General features: G+C 46.3%; 1 protein-coding gene across 6 annotated transcripts in view; it reads right to left on the reverse strand.

The window, feature by feature from the left end:
- STRBP (spermatid perinuclear RNA binding protein) overlaps positions 1-656 on the reverse strand; it is a 172,545-nt gene extending 171,889 nt beyond the window's left edge. For 5 of the 6 annotated variants that reach the window (XR_002181815.2, XM_019970785.2, XM_019970789.2 and 2 more), the window contains exon 1: positions 498-656. The gene's annotated coding sequence lies outside the window, so the exon portion shown is untranslated. The remainder of the gene's footprint in view (positions 1-497) is intronic. The other variant, XM_070798122.1, reaches the window with a different exon arrangement.
- Positions 657-17,051: the final 16,395 nt, after the last annotated feature.

Genomic DNA, 17,051 nt, shown 5'->3' on the forward strand with positions numbered 1-17,051 from the left:
CTCTACCCTTCCTTCTCACCCAAATCTGCCCACACCCTCCAGCCGCCCCCCGCAGCCTCTCCCCCAGCCCCTGCCCCCAACGTCCTCCAACACCTGCCCAGAGCCCTTCACCCTCCATCCTACCCAGAGCCCCCAGCGCCGGGTCTCCTCACACAGCCCACGCCCTCTCCCCGCTCGGGGCCGGGACCCTGCCCCCCCCCCCCCCACCCTCCACGAAGGTGAGGAAGACTGCCCGCTGCCCTTGCCCGAAGCAGCCAGGGCACCGCAACTGCGGCGGCGGCGGCGGCGGCCACAATGCCGGAGCCACGGGGGCCGGGATTGCTCCCTGCTCTCCGCCCCGGCCGCCGCTGCCGCCACCGCCGCCGCCGCTGCTAAGGACGCACAACAAACAATGCGGGGCCCGGGCCGGCACCGCCAACCGCCTCAACCGCCGCCTCAACCGCCGCCCGCCCGGGACAGCCCGCCGCGCAGGCGCCTGCCCCTCCGCCGCAGCCTACCCGCACCGCCGCGCTCTGCCCGCGCCCGGTCCCTGCTCCCGCTCCGCCGCCGCCGCCACCTCGTCAGCCTGCGTCTCCGGCTCCTCAGCCCAGCGGCGGCGGCTGCGGCGGCTGCTGCCCTGGTGGCGCTCGCGGCTCCGGTCTCCGCTTCGGCGGCGGCGGCGGCGGCGAGCACGTGACGCTGCCGAGCGCGCCCATTGGCCGGGCCAGGGGGCGGGCCCCACGGCTGCCGGGGAACGGAAAGCCCGCCCCCTCACTCGTCGCGCGCCCCCTCCACGCGCGCTCTGCCGCACCTGAGAGCGCCGGCCAGCGCCCGCCGCCGCCGTGCCGCGCCGCCGCCTGCGCCAACTGCGCACCTGGGAGCGCGCAAGGAGCACACACTGTGGCGGCCGCATGCACCTGCGAGGAGACGCTTACGTAAACTGCGTCGCTGCCTCCCTCCCGGAGGCAGGCCCCCGCCTGCGGCAGCACCTGAGCCCTGCTGCGCTAGCGGCGTAAGTGCTGCGGAGCGGGGACGAGCTGCGGAAGGGAGGCGAGCGAAATCCACGGAAACTTCGTAACGTCCGAATCTGGGAGCGGCTCCCGGTCGCCACTAGGGCGAGCCGGCCTCTCCCGCCCCGCGCCCCAGAGCTCTGTACCCCCGACCCCAGCGGCTACGCAAATGGAGTAGGTGCCGTAACGCCTCCCCAGGTGGAGGAGGGGGAAGTTAATGAGCTTTGACTAGTTAAAAGGTTGAAACACAGCCTCCACCCCGCCAGCACCAACCAGCTGTGTGACCTTGACCAAATTACAGAACCACTCTGATCCTCAGTTTCCTGGTCCGGGAAACTGGGACAGTAATTCTGATTTAGGAGCCGTTGGAGGGATGGAAGAGAAAAAAAAAAGAGAGAGACAATAGGTGAAAAGACTGTAGGTGCAAATTCTTCTAGCACGTTGCAGGTACTGAGCAGAAGTTGCATTTTAGTCAACAACCTCCTCTCCTCCCACCCCTCAGGGACCTCCCTGGGACTGAGCTGGGGGCCAGGGCTTCTCTGACCTCCTTAGAGTTAGGTCAGATTTTGGCTGAACCCTGGCCCGGCACTGCTGAGGAAGAAAGGAAGATTTGCTATTTAGTCACTAGCTGGCACCTTCTTGGCACCCAGCATTCTGCCAGCGATGTCGGACCTCTATCTGAGTTCCTCCTGCATGACAGGTCCTGTGCTAGGGGGCTGGGATGCGCAGGTGAATGAGATAGGAAATTACCTGCCCTAAAGGAATTTCAAGCCTAGAGTGGAGACGACCTGACCACTCAGTGCCAAGGCTTGGAGAGCTGGGGGTACAGCAGGGATCTCCCACAGCAGCCCCATCGGGGGCCCTTCCACCTTTTAAACATACTAGGCCCAAACATTTTAACACTTTGCTTCATTCACAGAATAAAGTGTAAACACTCTAAATCAACTTAAAAAGCTTGAGTGATCTGACCTTAAGTTTAAGTCCCCTTTACTTTCCCTCCTCCTTTAGGCCAACTTGACCCTCCAGTCACATTGAACTTAAGAACTGTAGTTGACATAGTATGGCACTTCTGAGCCTCCTGAGCCAGGTGCTAGGCCCCAAATCATTTTCAACACCCTCTCCCCACCCCCAACCACCATACCTTTATTTATCCTCCTAAAAAACTCCTTGGCGTTCTTATCAGCCATCTCAGAATGTATTCACCCCAGAACTCCTTAGCTGCCTCCAAGGCACTCTCTAAACTCCCTCCACTTGGCACAACAGCCTCATGAAATGATGAATTCTTATAGCACTAGACTGTATTTTTTTTTTTTTTGCTGTCTGTTGCCTTCCTGGACTATATGCACCTAGAAGACAGAGTCATCTCTCTACCTGGGTGGGATAGGGAACACATGAGATGAGATCATTAAAGCTAGGCTTTTTAGGAAGAACATGAGTCTGCTAGGGGAAGGAGGGACAAGCTGCAGTGAAAAAATCTGGGTTCAGGGTATACTAGCTGTGTGACCTTGGAAAATCAGTCTCCCTGGGTCTTACTTATCTATCAAGTGAGATAATAATATTGCATACAGAATATGGTTGTTGTAAGGATCCAATGAGAAATATATCTCAAGCACTAAGTATGATGCTTGGTACTTGATAAAATGTAAAAATGTTCTTAAATGGAGGACTGGACAGCATTAAGTATTCAATAGTATCTCTTATTTCAGTATCTTTTTTGGGGGGGGGGGGGGGGCGGGCACAAGGGGCAGCATGGTGGGATCTTAATTCCCTGACCAGGGATCAAACTGCCTTAGCAGTGGAAGCAAGGAATCCTAACCATTGGACCGCCAAGGAATTCCCTCCAATATCTTTTTTAACTTAAGTATAACTGATTTACAATATTGTGTTAGTTTTAGGTGTACAGTAAAGTGATTTCAGTTCAGTTCAGTCACTCAGTCATGCCCAACTCTTTGAGACCCCATGGACAGCAGCACACCAGACCTCCCTGTCCATCACCAACTCCTGGAGCTTGCTCAAACTCATGTCCATCAAGTTGGTGATGCCATCCAACCATCTCATCCTCTGGTATCCCCTTCTCCTCCTGCCCTCAATCTTTCCAGCATCAGGGTCTTTTCCAATGAGTCAGTTCTTAGCATCAGGTGGCCAAAGTACTGGAGTTTCAGCCTCAGCGTCAGTCCTTCCAAAGAATATTCAGGCCTGATTTCCTTTAGGATTAACTGGTTTGATCTCCTTGCAGTCCAAGGGACTCTCAAGAGTCTTCTAACACCACAGTTCAAAAGCATCAATTCTTTAGCCCTCAGCTTTCTTTATGGTCCAACTCTCACATCCATACATGACTACTGGATAAACCATTGTCTACACGGACCTTTGTTGGCAAAGTAATGTCTCTGCTTTTTAATATGCTGTCTAGGTTGCTCATAGCTTTTCTTCCAAGGAGCAAGCATCTTTTAATTTCATGGCTGCAGTCACCATCTGCAGTGATTTTGGAACCCAAAAAAATAAAGTCTCTCAGTTTCCATTGTTACACCATCTATTTGCCATGAAGTGTTGGGATCAGATGCCATGATCTTAGTTTTTTTAATGTTGAGTTTTAAGCCAGCTTTTTCACTCTCTTCTTTCACCCTCATCTTCAACTAAAGGCTCTTTAGTTCCTTTTTGCTTTCTGCCATTAGAGTGGTATCATCTGCATTATCTGAGGTTGTTGATATTTATCCTGGCAATCTTGATTCTAGCTTGTGATTCATTCAGTGTGGCATTTCCCATGGTGTACTCTGCATGTAAGTTAAATAAGCAGGGTGACAATATACAGCCTTGACGTATTCCTTTCCCAATTTTGAACCAGTCTGTTGTTCCATGTCCAGTTCTATCTGTTGCTTCTTGACCTGCATACAGCTCTCTCAGGAGGCAGGTAAGGTGGTCTGGTATTCCCATCTCTTTCAGAATTTTCCACAGTTTGTTGTGATCCACACAGTCAAAGGCTTTGGTGAAGTCAATAAAGCAGAAGTAGATGTTTTTCTGGAACGCTCTTGCTTTTTCAATTTAGTTTTATATATATATATATATATGTGACTTAGTCTTATATATATATATAAATTTAGTTTTATATATACATAAAAGTGATTTATATATACGTTCATATTCTTTTTAAAATTATTTCCCACTATAATTTACTAGATTAGATTAGATTAGATCAGTCGCTCAGTCGTGTCCGACTCTGCGACCCCATGAATCGCAGCACTCCAGGCCTCCCTGTCCATCACCAACTCCCAGAGTTCACTCAGACTCACGTCCATCGAGTCAGTGATGCCATCCAGCCATCTCATCCTCTGTCGTCCCCTTCTCCTCCTGCCCCCAATCCCTCCCAGCATCAGAGTCTTTTCCAAGGAGTCAACTCTTCGCATGAGGTGGCCAAAGTACTGGAGTTTCAGCTTTAGCATCATTCCTTCCAAAGAAATCCCAGGGCTGATCTCCTTCAGAATGGTCTGGTTGGATCTCCTATAACTTATTACAAGATATTAAATATAGATCCCTGTGCTGTATAGTAAACCCTTGTTATTTATCTATTTTATATGTGGCAGTGTGCATCTGTTAACCCCATACTCCTAATTTACCACCCCCTCCCCTCCCCTTTGGTAACCAAAAGTTTGTTTTCTATGTCTGTGAGTCTGTTTCTGTTTTCTCTTATTCCAGTATATTTCCTGGTTTCCAAAGTACTTGCCCTGAGAGGTACAAGTCAGTCTGGTGTTCCAATTGTTTCCCCACCCCTCCCCCAACCCTAGGCCACTGTAGAAAGAAGCTGGAAACATAAAGGTGGCCAATCTGACCTAAGTGACGGGTGGGACCTAGGGGATGGGACATCCCTCAACTTTGTGCCATCATCTTTCTAAATCTACATGTAGCTCCAGCCATTCTCTCATCCTCCCCTCTTTGTACAAAAACTAGCTCTTCTCACCAAGACCAGGTCCTTCCCCTGTGCCTGGATGCCCTCCTTACCTACCCTCTAAGGAACTTCACCCCTTAATGGGCCTCTGTCGTGGTCAGCCTCTTCTTCTCTCCTGGATTCTTTCCACTGTTTTCCAAACAGTCTCTTCTATTCTTTAAAGAAAAAGAAGAAAAGAAACAAGATCCCCAGGTGATCACATGCACCTTGCTGTTTGAGAACCATTGACCCAAAACCAACAGCTTCAGATGCCAACTGGAGGAGACTTGAACATCACAGCAAAATTGTGGTTGCTGACATGATTTTCTAAAATGGTGAATAACCCTTGGTAGAGTCTGAACACAAAAAGGTGTAATCTTCATTCACTTTGCATAGTATTTGCCTCCCTGGAATATTAAAATCATGCTAGAATGTACTTTGTCTTTGTTTGAAAAAAGGGAGTTAGTCATTAGGCTTAGATAATTGTACACAGGACTTTCACCTATGTAAATGCCCAGTGTGACATTCAAAAAATCATGATGCCTAATTGTCCATACATTGCAGGATATCTAGCATTCTTCACTTCCCTGTGATAAATGCCATTATGACTACCAAAACTCCATCACAAATGTCTAAAAGCTCCAAGTGAGTAAATTCTCTGGCGTTCCAATGGTTAGTACTCCACGCTTCCACTGCAGGGGGCCCAGGTTCAATCCCTGGTCAGGGAACTCAGACCCCACATGCCACGAGGCCAAAAAAAATTAAAATTTCTTGAACTGAAGAAAAATGAAAATGCAACATATCAACTTAATAAAAAAAAAAAAGATTAAAAATAAAAGCTCCAGGTGAGAACTATGGCTCTAGACTCTCATTCAACAGCCTATTCAGGATATCTATTTGGACTCATACAAGCTATGAAACTGTTCATAAGTGCTGGATCTCTTCCCCGAAACCCTGAACCTATTGCCCTTCCTGTTCCCCATTTCAGTTCTCTCATTGAGGCTATGATAGTTATTGATATTGAATGACCAGTAGACTGAAGGTTTCACGTGGGCAGAATATTTCTTTGATTTGTTCTCTTTGTATGCCTTAGAATAGTGCCTGGCATAGAGTAGGCACTTAAATATTTATTGAATGTATGCCCAGCAGACTTTCCCAGCCCTAACAAACCTCAAAAAAGACAAGAAAATACCAGGAATTCCAGGTCAGAAAGCCCCCACTTTCCAGAAGGACTTCTAATATCCCTGATACTTCTATCAGTTAAAGATGCAAAACAGCACAGATCTACTGCTGACACTTTCCACCAAAGTTCTCTCACAGGAGGTCTGAGGATAAAGCCCAAATTCGTCCACCTCAAGCATAACATTTCTTTGAAGTCTCACCTTTTATCTTTTAAATTCATACACATCTCACCTTTTATTCCCATGTTTAACATGAAAATAATGTTTTAAATTACTTCCCTTTAGGAGAAAAATTCAAAGCCTGGGACTTCCCTGGTGGCACAGTGGATAGGAATCTGCCAACGCTGGGAACGTGGGTTTGATCCCTGGTCCGGGAAGATTCCACACGCCGTGGAGCAACTAAGCCTGTGCACCACAACTACTGAGCCCAAATGCTGAGACTACTGAAACCCATGCACCTAGAGCCTGTGCTCCGAAACAAGAGAAGCCACCGAAATGAGAAGCCCGTGCGCTGCAACTAGAAAGCAGCCCCCATTTTGCAGCAATTAGAGAAAGCCTGTGCAAACAGTGAAGACCCAGTGGGACCAAAAATGAAAGTAAATAAAGAGTTAAAAAAAAATTTAAACCCATTTTTCCAACTCTTCAAGAAGAAATTCACTCTAGAAGATACTCCTCATCTATCAAGTGGCTCTGAATAGTCCCTGGCACACCACCACCTAGCCCTGACGGTAATTACACTAACAGCCAACATTTATTAAGCACTTATTATATTCTAGGCAGTACATTATGCACTTAACATGCATTGTCTTTTTTTTTTTTTTGGCACTCAGGATCATAGTTCCCTAACTAGGGATTCAAACCCACACCCCTTTTAATGAAAATGTGGAGTCTTCAACCATGGGACAGCCAAGGAACTCCACATCATGTCTTTAATCCTCATAACAATCCTATAAAGTAGGATTTTAATTTTCATTTTAATTTAAGGCTCCAGGAAGGTATGTAACTTGTACTAAGGCACAGAGCTGACAAGTTAAAGACCTGGGATTCAACTTGGTGTTTTCAATCACTGTGCTGTCCACTCCAGTTTGAAAAGCAAGTTTCTTGACTTTTAGGATAAGATTACTTTCAGACATCAGGAATGCCCTAAGAAATCATCCAACCCCGGTACTTTGCAAACTAGGGAAAGCACTGCAGTGTCTGGATCTCTGGGTGCACACACTTTTAGGGTCCAAAAGTTCTAAGAGAAGTTTCTAAATTATGTATCTTATAACCTACAAATAATAATAATATAAGCATATTTTGAATGACTGGGACAGCCATCTTATGAGTGATTCCTGATGCCCTAAATTTAGTGCTCATGTTGGTCCAAAGGGGTTGCCTAAAATGATGGGTTTAACATAAAATGCAGATATTTTAGACTAGGGGTCAAATATTCAAGCCAGCAAGAAATCATTTTCCTTACAACAGTGACTCTTAACTAGGTGTAATTCCTTCCTCATCCCCTCAACCCCTCTTCTAGAACATTCAGCAATGTCTGGAGGCTTTTTTTTTTTTTGGTTTTTATAACAACTGGCATCTAGTGGGGAGGATCCAAGGATGATGCTAAATATCTTACAATACACAGAATAGCTCTCTTTCCCCCCATAACAAAGGATAATCCAGCCCAAAATAGTGGTGCCAAGGTTGAGAAACCAAGCTTTAAAAGGAGTTCTATGGGGGAGAAAGAGAACAGAGTAGAAGGAAAAATATTGGAAGTGAGGCTTCTCTAAATGAGCCTTGTTAAATAGCTTTGACTTTGAAATCCCATAAATAATTTATGTAAATATTTAAATCATTAAGTCATATAAATTTTTAAATAATCCCTAATATGAAAAACAAGTCAAAACATGAACATAACTTTATATGAGGTTGATAACATGCCCACAGGAAAAAAAAAAAATTACCCCAATTGACCTTAAAAGAAAGTACTTTTTGACCATACATCTTCAATGAGATATATTCTAAGCATAAAGGGGAAAAAGCAGTAACAAAGAGATCTTGAATTTCTCTCAATAATCTTATTTGTTAGGAATGATACTAGCATTGTTGTTTTAAAATGTCTATCTTGGAATAAAACAGAGTAATTATTATCTCTCATGGTCTGATAGGTTGGCTGGGCTTCACTGAGTGCTTCTCACTTGGGGTCCCTTATGAAGTTGCAGTCAGAGGTCAGTTGGGGCTGAACTCAGCTGAAGTGGTCTGTGGGGCTGAACATCCAAGATGGTTCACTCATGCTCTTAGCTGGGGAGCTCAACTGCAATGTGAACTGGACTACTTATATGCAGCCTCTTTGTACGTCTTAAGATTCTCACAACAGTAGCTCTTAAAGCTAGTCCTACAACTGGCCCAGCGTCATCGTCCCTGGGTTCAGTGGATCACGGTAGTCACAGGCCCGACCAGACCCAAGTGGGTGGAGATACAGACTCCATCGAGGAGTGTTACATATGCTCAGGAGGGAAGAACTGATGGCAAAGACAGGCCACCCATACGAGATTAGTACAGCGCCACTGTGGGAAATGGCCTTGCCTCTGTTTAAACTTCTCTCAAGGGACTTCCCTGGTAGTCCAGGGGTTAAGACTGCAATGGCTGTGGGTTTGATCCTTGGGTGGGGGGCGGGGTTGGAGGGAAGAGAACTAAGATCCCACATGCTGCAGCGTTTGGCAAAAAAATAAAAATAAATTTCTCTCAAATCCAGCCTATTCTCTCCATCCTCCCCTTCTCCCCACTATTATCTTGGTCTACCTCTAAGAGTGGAGGCCTCATCTCCGCTCATTCTGTTACTGGATAATTATTGCATACTCCCTGAAAGTTTTCCAGAAGACCAGATAGCCAAGATAAAATGCAAGCCTTAGTAAGGTGAAGCTCACTGAAACATTTAAAGGAAAGAACTGCCAGGAGGTCCTCTTATGCTGCCACCGCTGGTCACTATGCTCCTTTCAAAGGCTCACTTCTTAAAAAGAGGTCACAGAAATCGTCCTTGCTGAATCCCAGTGAGTTTGGATTTCTTTAAAAATAGCTTGTTCTTCAAGTACAAAAAATAACATCTGAGACGTTTGTTTAAGTGTGAAACACACCTTTGTCATGACTCAGTACAGGCTGAACGGAAGTTTATTAAACTTTCCAAAAAAGAAAAATTTCCTCTTGAACCAAGAAAGCCTGAGAGACAACAGCTTGGGGTGAGGGGTTGGGTGGGGGGGCGGCGGGGAGGGAGCGGTAGGAAGAAAAGAGACAGACAGGTGGAGCAGGGAGAGAAGCAGTAGAAGGATCTTGCCCATCCTGTGAAAGCAGATTTCACATGATGTTCCTTCCACCTTGAATGACCTTCCTCCCCTCAGCCAGCCTGATAATATTCCAGTCCTCCTTGCAGCCTCATTTAAATTTCACCTCTGAGAAGCCTTCTCTGACCCCTCCAGGCAGAGTTACTCCCTCCCTCTTTGTTCTCAAAACACTTTGAATGGGTCTTTATTATTAGCACATTGTATTGAAGTTGTCGGTTTACAGGTCTGTCTCCCTTCTTAGGCTGTGAACTCCTCAGCATCTCCCCGGCAGAGGCACCCAGTGACTCATCAGAGAGCCCCTCTGCCTGGCGCCAGGCCGGGCGCAGGCGGGGTGTTGGGAGAGGTTGTTGATAAGAGATGGTCTTGCTGGGAGCCGCCTTCCATCCTGAGGTTGCAGCTTTCATTCCTTGTTCTACTTTCCAAATGCCTCCTGACTCTCCACACCCTCCAAACACCAGATCTTTCAATCTACCTGCCTCGGAGCCCTTTCCAAGCTCTGCCCTCACTCTGGATACAAAGGAAGAATTGTGCTTGCTGCTACCTGAGGCCTGCTGCTGCCCTTGTCCACCGGATCATGTGCTCTTTGTTTCTGCAATTGACCCCCTTTCATGCCTGCATCATTGATAATTTTCCCTTTCTGGCAAACTATTCCACCAAGATACAAATATTCCACTTTTTCACAACTAAACACACACACATACACACACACACACACACACACACACACACACACACACACACACGACTTTCTCTGCAATTATCCTATTCTATCCTCACCCCACTGTACTCTGCTCCACTTAATCTTATCAAGGTCATCTGTGTCTTTCATGTTGTTGAATCCCAGTGGTTAGTTCTTTCTCTGCCTCAGTTTAGCTCCTGTCTAATGCACCCCACTCCCTGCCTCTTCCCCACTGCCTTGGCACTGTGACTCTGCCAAGCCTCAGCAGCATCCAAGACCACTGTTCTGCTCTTTTCTGGAAAATCTTTCTTCAAGGGCTTCCAGGACTTTCTGGGAAATCTTTCTTCCAGGACTCCACGAGCTCTCCTTATTTTTCCACCTCACTGGCCACTCCTTCTCAGTCCCTGTTGGGCTGCATCCTTTCCCTTAATCCTTCTTCTGTTGGGATTGGAGTGCCCCAGGGCTGGATCTTCAGACCTCCTCACTATCACACCTACTCCATAAGTGATCCATTCCAATCTCAAGATCTGACATAGCCCTGGAGACTGCTCAGATTGCCATCTGCAACCCCAGCCTGGACTCCAGACTCAGTGGCTAACTGCCTGTGTCTTGGACATCTAAAAAGCATCTCAAGCTTCACATATCTAAAATCAAACATGTTACATAGAGAACAGATATGTGGACATGAGGGGGGCACAGGGGGCAATGAACTGGGAGAGCAGCATTGAAATATACACACTGCTATGTGTAAAATAGCTAGCTGGTGGGAAGCAGCTGTAGCACAGGGAGCTCAGCTAGATGCTCTGTGATGACCTAGAGGGGTGGGAGGGAGGCTCAAGAGGGAGGGGATACATGTATGTTTCTACTGATTCCTGTTGTTGTAGGGCACAAACTGACACAACATTGTAAAGCCATTATACTGAATAATAAATAAATACATAAAACCAAACTTGTGCTTTCCCCCCAACTCATCTATTTCTTCACCAGGGACCCCGCATCTCAGCAAACTAAATGGCACGACGATTGACTGAGCTGCTAAAGCCGAAAGCTTACGACTTTATTTTCTCCTCCCTCACCTCATATCCAACAGTTCAGGAAAGTCTATCAACTCTGCCTTCAAAATGTACCTGGAATCTGATGTTTATTCCCCACTTTCTCCACTACAAATGTTGTCCAAGCAATAGCCTCTTAACTGGTCTCCCAGATTTCAATCTTTTCAACGCAGCAGCTAGTATCAGCCTTTGGGAACAGAAGATTATGCTCTTATATAAGATGCCAAAGGCTCTCCCTTTCCAAAAATTCATCATGTCCTACAAAGTCTCACAGTCTCTGACCCCTACTGGCCTCTCCCACCTTGTCTCTCAATCCCTCCCTTGCTCACTGTCTCCCAGCCACATGGGACTCCTTTTCTCAAACAGATGAAGAACGCTCCTGTCTCAGAGCCTTTGCACTTGCTGGTCTCCTCCCAACCTCCAAATATCTGCATGGTTTACTCTCTCACTCCCTTCAGATTTCTGCTCAGATGTTACTTATTCAAAGGGGCTTTCTGGACCACCCCATCGAAAATAGTTCTCTCTCATTCCTTATCCTACTTTATGTTTCTTCATAGCACTTTTCAATTCCACATTGAACCATAGTATATTGATTTGCCTTTTAATGCCTATCTCCCCTGCCCCGAGCTAGCAAGTTCCATGAGAGTAGTACTCGCTCATCATCAGCTACAGCTTTATCCCCCTCAATGCCCCTGGTGGCTCAGATGGTAAAGAATCCATCCACCTGCAATGCAAGAGACAGGGGTTCAATCCCTGGGTCGGGAAGATCCCCTGGAGGAGGGTATGGCAACCCACTCCAGTGTTCTTGCCTGGAGAATCCCACAGAAGAGGAGCCTGGTGGGCTAGAGTCCATGGGGTCGCAAGGAGTCAGACACAAATGAGCAACTAACACACACAGAGCCAGACATACAGGAAGTGTTCAATCAATTCTTATTGAATGAATGGCTAGCCACCTGACTGACTGAATGAATGCATTCACTTCTTTTTACTGCCCTGCCCTAGGCCAGGCTTCAGCATTTTCCATCTTTGTGGTAGACTGTGAAATAAGTCTACAAATTCCTCCTATCACATGCACACCCCTTTGCAACGTGACTTTGTCTTGCCTCCTACCAAAAGGTGGAGCCTCTCTCCCCACCCCTTGAATCCAGGCTGGCCTTGTACGTTGCTTTGGCTGGTGGAATCAAGCAGAAGGGTTAGTGTACAACTGCCAAGGCTAGGCCTTAAGACATCTTGCAGTTTCTGTCTCCAGTCTCTTAGAACACTGCCCCCAGAGCACCATGCTGAGAAGAAGTCAAGGATGAAAGACCATCTGGAGAGAAGTGCGACTGCTCCAGCCAGCCTGGCTCCCAACCAGTCCACCAACTGAAGGCCGCTGTGTGAGGGGGTACCAGTGAGGTCTGCAGAACTGCGCGGCCAATCCACAGAATCAGAAGAAATAACAAATCATTGCTTAAAGCCAGGAGATTTGGGAGCTGTTTTGTTACGCTGTAACAGATAATCATAGAATCTGCATAGTTGCAGTGGCCTCTCCTCTAGGTCCTCCTCCTCTTGTCTTAACTCCAGGTCATCCCCACAGGTCCCCAGAGTGGCCATTCTAACTTGAATTCACACCAGATGAACAATTTTGTTAAGTCTTCAGTAACTCGCCATCTTACAGAGTAACACTGAGCCTGTGTTGTGTTGTATGAAACCCTCCGAGATCCAGCCTCTACAGACCTCTTCAACCTCATCTCCAAACACAGTGGCAACCTCTGCTGGGAAGAGCAGTTCTCAGACTCTGTGCATCAGAATTACTTGGGGAGCTTCGAAAAATTCCAGTGCTCAGGCTCCTCCCTCAGAGACTCAGAGATTTAATTGGTTTGAAATGGAACCTGGGCAACGGTATTTTTTAAAAGCTCCCCGGGGGATACTAATGTGTAGTCAGGATTGAGAATCATTGAGTTAGAGGATCTAAAAGTGTATTTTAAAATTGCTGATCTTGCCTTCAAGGAAATTCAGAAGCTTCAAGGAAAGATTAAATTATGCCCAGCGCTCTTTTAGCATTAAGTAAGCAATATTGTGTTCTAAGTTTTGGGAAACTGGTACCAGACTCTATGAGAACATTCTTTAATTATTTGAAACATTGAATTATCAATACTTTATTTCTTCCACTCTAAGACACACCCTTTTCATAGTTTAATATTTCTGAAATCAGGCTCCATCTCATCACTAATATGTACACTTAACGTTATTTTGCTTCACCCAAAAAGCCTGTAATTAGATTAAGGGTGTGTCTCATTGCCTGTGGTGATCACAATCAAGGAAGTCCCTTTCTGCGACGTGGCACAGTGCAAGTGCTACAGCTTCTTTGATCCCAACTGATTCTCCCACCAATCTGGTGAGGCAGAGTTTTTAACTATGTTTCATAAATAAATCATTGCTATGGTTTTTTGATCATTTCCTTTGGGCCAGATACTGTTCTAAGTATTTTGCAAATACTATCTCATTTAAACCCCACAGTGACCCAAGATGTGCGCACCTTTTATGCACAGGGAAACAGGGCTGAAGATGCTTAGTAATTGCCTGGGGGTAACACAGCTGGGAGGCTTATGGACCACAGTCCAGGGGATTCTGAGTGTGCTGTGGGGTTTTCAGGAGATGGTCCTCCCTGCTTGTTTCATAGAATAAAGTGCAAATGCCTTTACCATCTGTCCTCAAATTATATTTCAATGGTAATGAAAAATCCAGAACTTCCAGGTAGAGAACAGTCATCAACTGAGAAGAATCCCAGTAACTAAGAGCCCACAATGTGCCAGAACTTTGCTCATATTATCTCTGATCTTCCTAACATCTGAGAGTATTTGCCGGGGGCTTGGGTTGGTTTTGCTGCTAAGCCCCGCTCCTCTTTCTTCAGGCTTTTCCTTTGGGTATCGCCTGTGTCCCTTAAGGCTTCCCTGGTGGCTCAGATGGTAAAGCATCCGCCTGCAGTGTGGGAGAGCTGGGTTCGATCCCTGGGTCAGGAAGATCCTCTGGAGAAGGAAATGGCAACCCACTCCAGTACCCTTGCCTGGAAAATCCCCTGGACGGAGGAGCCATAGTCCATGGGGTCACAAAGAGTCAGACATGACTGAGCGACTTCACTTTCCTTTTTTTTGTCCCATAGCCTGCAGTTTTGGCAGGGCTGTCAATTAAGATTTCCCATCCCTGCCTGGTCAAGGAATAGGTGAGTGACCTGAGTTAGACCCATCACCTTTTCTAGGGATCTGAACCTTGAACAGAGTGAGGCATGGTCAGAAAAACTGTGTCAAGTTGAATCATCCCAGTAATAAGGCCCTGTCAATAACAGTAATATTTATTGAGTGTTTACAGTACAAGGTACTAAGATAAGTGTTGATGGACATTAATTCACTGAACCCTCACAAGGATCTTACAAAGGAGGCCTGATAACCCTCCTCTCTTCCCTGTCTAGCAGCTGAACAAACTGAGCCAACAGAGCAAGGCCACACAGCCCTTCTGGGCAGAGCTAGATTCAAACCCAGACAGCCTGACTCCGGAGCTCCAGGCTTCCCCAGTAACTCCATCGCTCCTCTGTTGTACTCTTCTTTAGATTCTGTCCTTGGGCCTTTTCTTTCTAAGCCTAGCTCTTTGTCCTTGCCTCAAAGTCATCCACATTACAGCCTTCCAATAAATTCCCTTTATACTCATGAGCCAGAGTAGGTATCTGTGACTAAGAAACCCTAACTAATTAAAGGAATATCACTCCTGCTTGTCGGTGAGCAGTCAAGCCCTGAGGAGGTTAAGGAACTAAAAGCAGGTTAAGGAACTAAATAATACCTATCATTTAGAAATAAGAACAGTAATCACAGTAGCTAGCATTTTAAAAAGGCAGGCTACAAGGCGCGCTCTGTTATCTCCTTTAAACATCACAACCCTCCACCCTCCCTCGCCGTGAGATCGAGTTGTGTTTTTTAATTGAGATATAATTTACATGCCACAAAATTCCTTCTTTTAAAGTGTACAATTCAGTGGTTTTTAGTATATTCCTAAAGTGGTATACCCATCACCACGATCTCATTCCAGGACATTTTCTTCACCCCAAAAGGAAATCCCATACCCATTAGCAGCCATTCTCCATTCTTCTTTCTGGCAACCACTAGTCCACTCTCTGTCTCTATGGATCTGCCTATTCTGGACATTTCATATCAGTGGCATCACACTATGTGATCTCTTCGACTGGCCGACTGGCTTCCTTCACCGAGTACAGTGTCTTCAAGGATCATCCTCACTGCAGCATGTATTAATACCTCACTCCCTTTTATTGATGAATCCATTGTATGTATGTACAATCCATCCACTGTATGGACATACTGCATTTTTTTTAATCTAGTTATCAGCTGATAGAGATCTGAACTGTTTCCACTTTTCCATCCTTAAGAATAACACTGCTTCAGGACTTCCGTGGTGGTCCAGTGGTTAGGAATCTGCCTTGCAATGCAAGGACTGCAAGTTCAAGCCCTGGTTGGGGTACTAGGATCCCACATGCCACAGAGAAACGAAATCCGTGTGCCACAAGTACTGAGCCCCTGTGCTTCAGAGAGTGTCTGCTGCAACTACCGAGCCCACATCCCACAACTAGAGAATCCATACACCGAAACGACAGAGGTCACGTGACACAGCAACGATCCCGTGTGCCACCGCCAAGACCAGATGCAGTCAAATAACAAGTAAAAATGATGAATAACACTGCTGAGAAGATTCATGTACAACTTTTTTGTGGATCTCTGTTTTCATTTGTCTTGGGTAAACACCTGGGAGTGGAATTACTGGGGTCATATGGTAACTCTACATTTAGCCTTTTAAAGAACTGGGCAGGGCTATTATTATCCTCACATTATAGGTAAGAAAATGGTGCTCATATTGGTTAGGGCATTCAGAACCACAAGGCTTAAAAGTGGTGGCTGGGCTTTGAGTCTGGTCTGGCTGTCACAAGCACAGAAAGGAAAGAAGCCTTTGTTCTAAAAAAGATCACTAGCAGTGTGGGATTTTTCAGGAATTTAATGCTGCTTCAACCCTCAGCAAAACACATCTTCATCATCATCACCGTGATTACTACTCGCTTCTATGTGTTGAGTGCCTGCTATGTCATTGGTATTTTATATATTATTTGAGTGCCTGCTATGTCATTTGTATTTTATATACTATTTGTCTTAAACGTTAAAACAGGGACGCCTTGTGAGGGTCAGACAGCTCCCAGTTTGTTTCCTGCTCTGCCACTTGGGCAAGCAACATAACCCCTCTGAGACTCAGTGTTCTTATCGGTAAAATGGGAACAATAGGGATAACTGTCTTATAAAATGATTATGAGGTCTTATAAAATGATTATGAGGTCACATGAGTTAGCACGGTAGAGTCAACAAATACTAGTTTTAACAAGAGCTTGTAAAGACCTAAAACCCGTCTCCTACACACATTTTCCAGTTGAGAAATGGAGACATTTGATGTAGCCTTCACAGTCATGTCCAACTCTTTGTGACCCTGTGGACTATATAGCCCGCTAGGCTCCCCTGTCCGTGGCAAGAATACTGGAGTGGGTAGCCATTCCCTTCTCTAGGGGATCTTCCCAACCCAGGGATCAAATCCGGGTCTCCAGCATTGCAGGCAGATTCTTTACTGTCTGAGCCACCAGGGAAACCAGGAGTGGAAAAGGTGATGCTTTTTCATCTTTCCACTATTGCTCCATCCTCGGCTCTCCCCCACTCCACCCAGGGACCACTCAGACATCTTGAATTTCTCCACTCTGCCCTCTTGACCTAGTAAGTGCCAACCTTTGGGGCCCCTACTGATGCCCAGCCTACCCTCCCTTTCCCTCCACATCGGACCGTGTCTCCCAGGATATCCCCTCCTCCAGGAGCTCTGGCTGGACTTTAACTTCTCA

The sequence above is a fragment of the Bos indicus genome, chromosome 11, assembly GCF_029378745.1.
Source record: "Bos indicus isolate NIAB-ARS_2022 breed Sahiwal x Tharparkar chromosome 11, NIAB-ARS_B.indTharparkar_mat_pri_1.0, whole genome shotgun sequence".
Lineage (NCBI taxonomy): Eukaryota > Metazoa > Chordata > Mammalia > Artiodactyla > Bovidae > Bos > Bos indicus.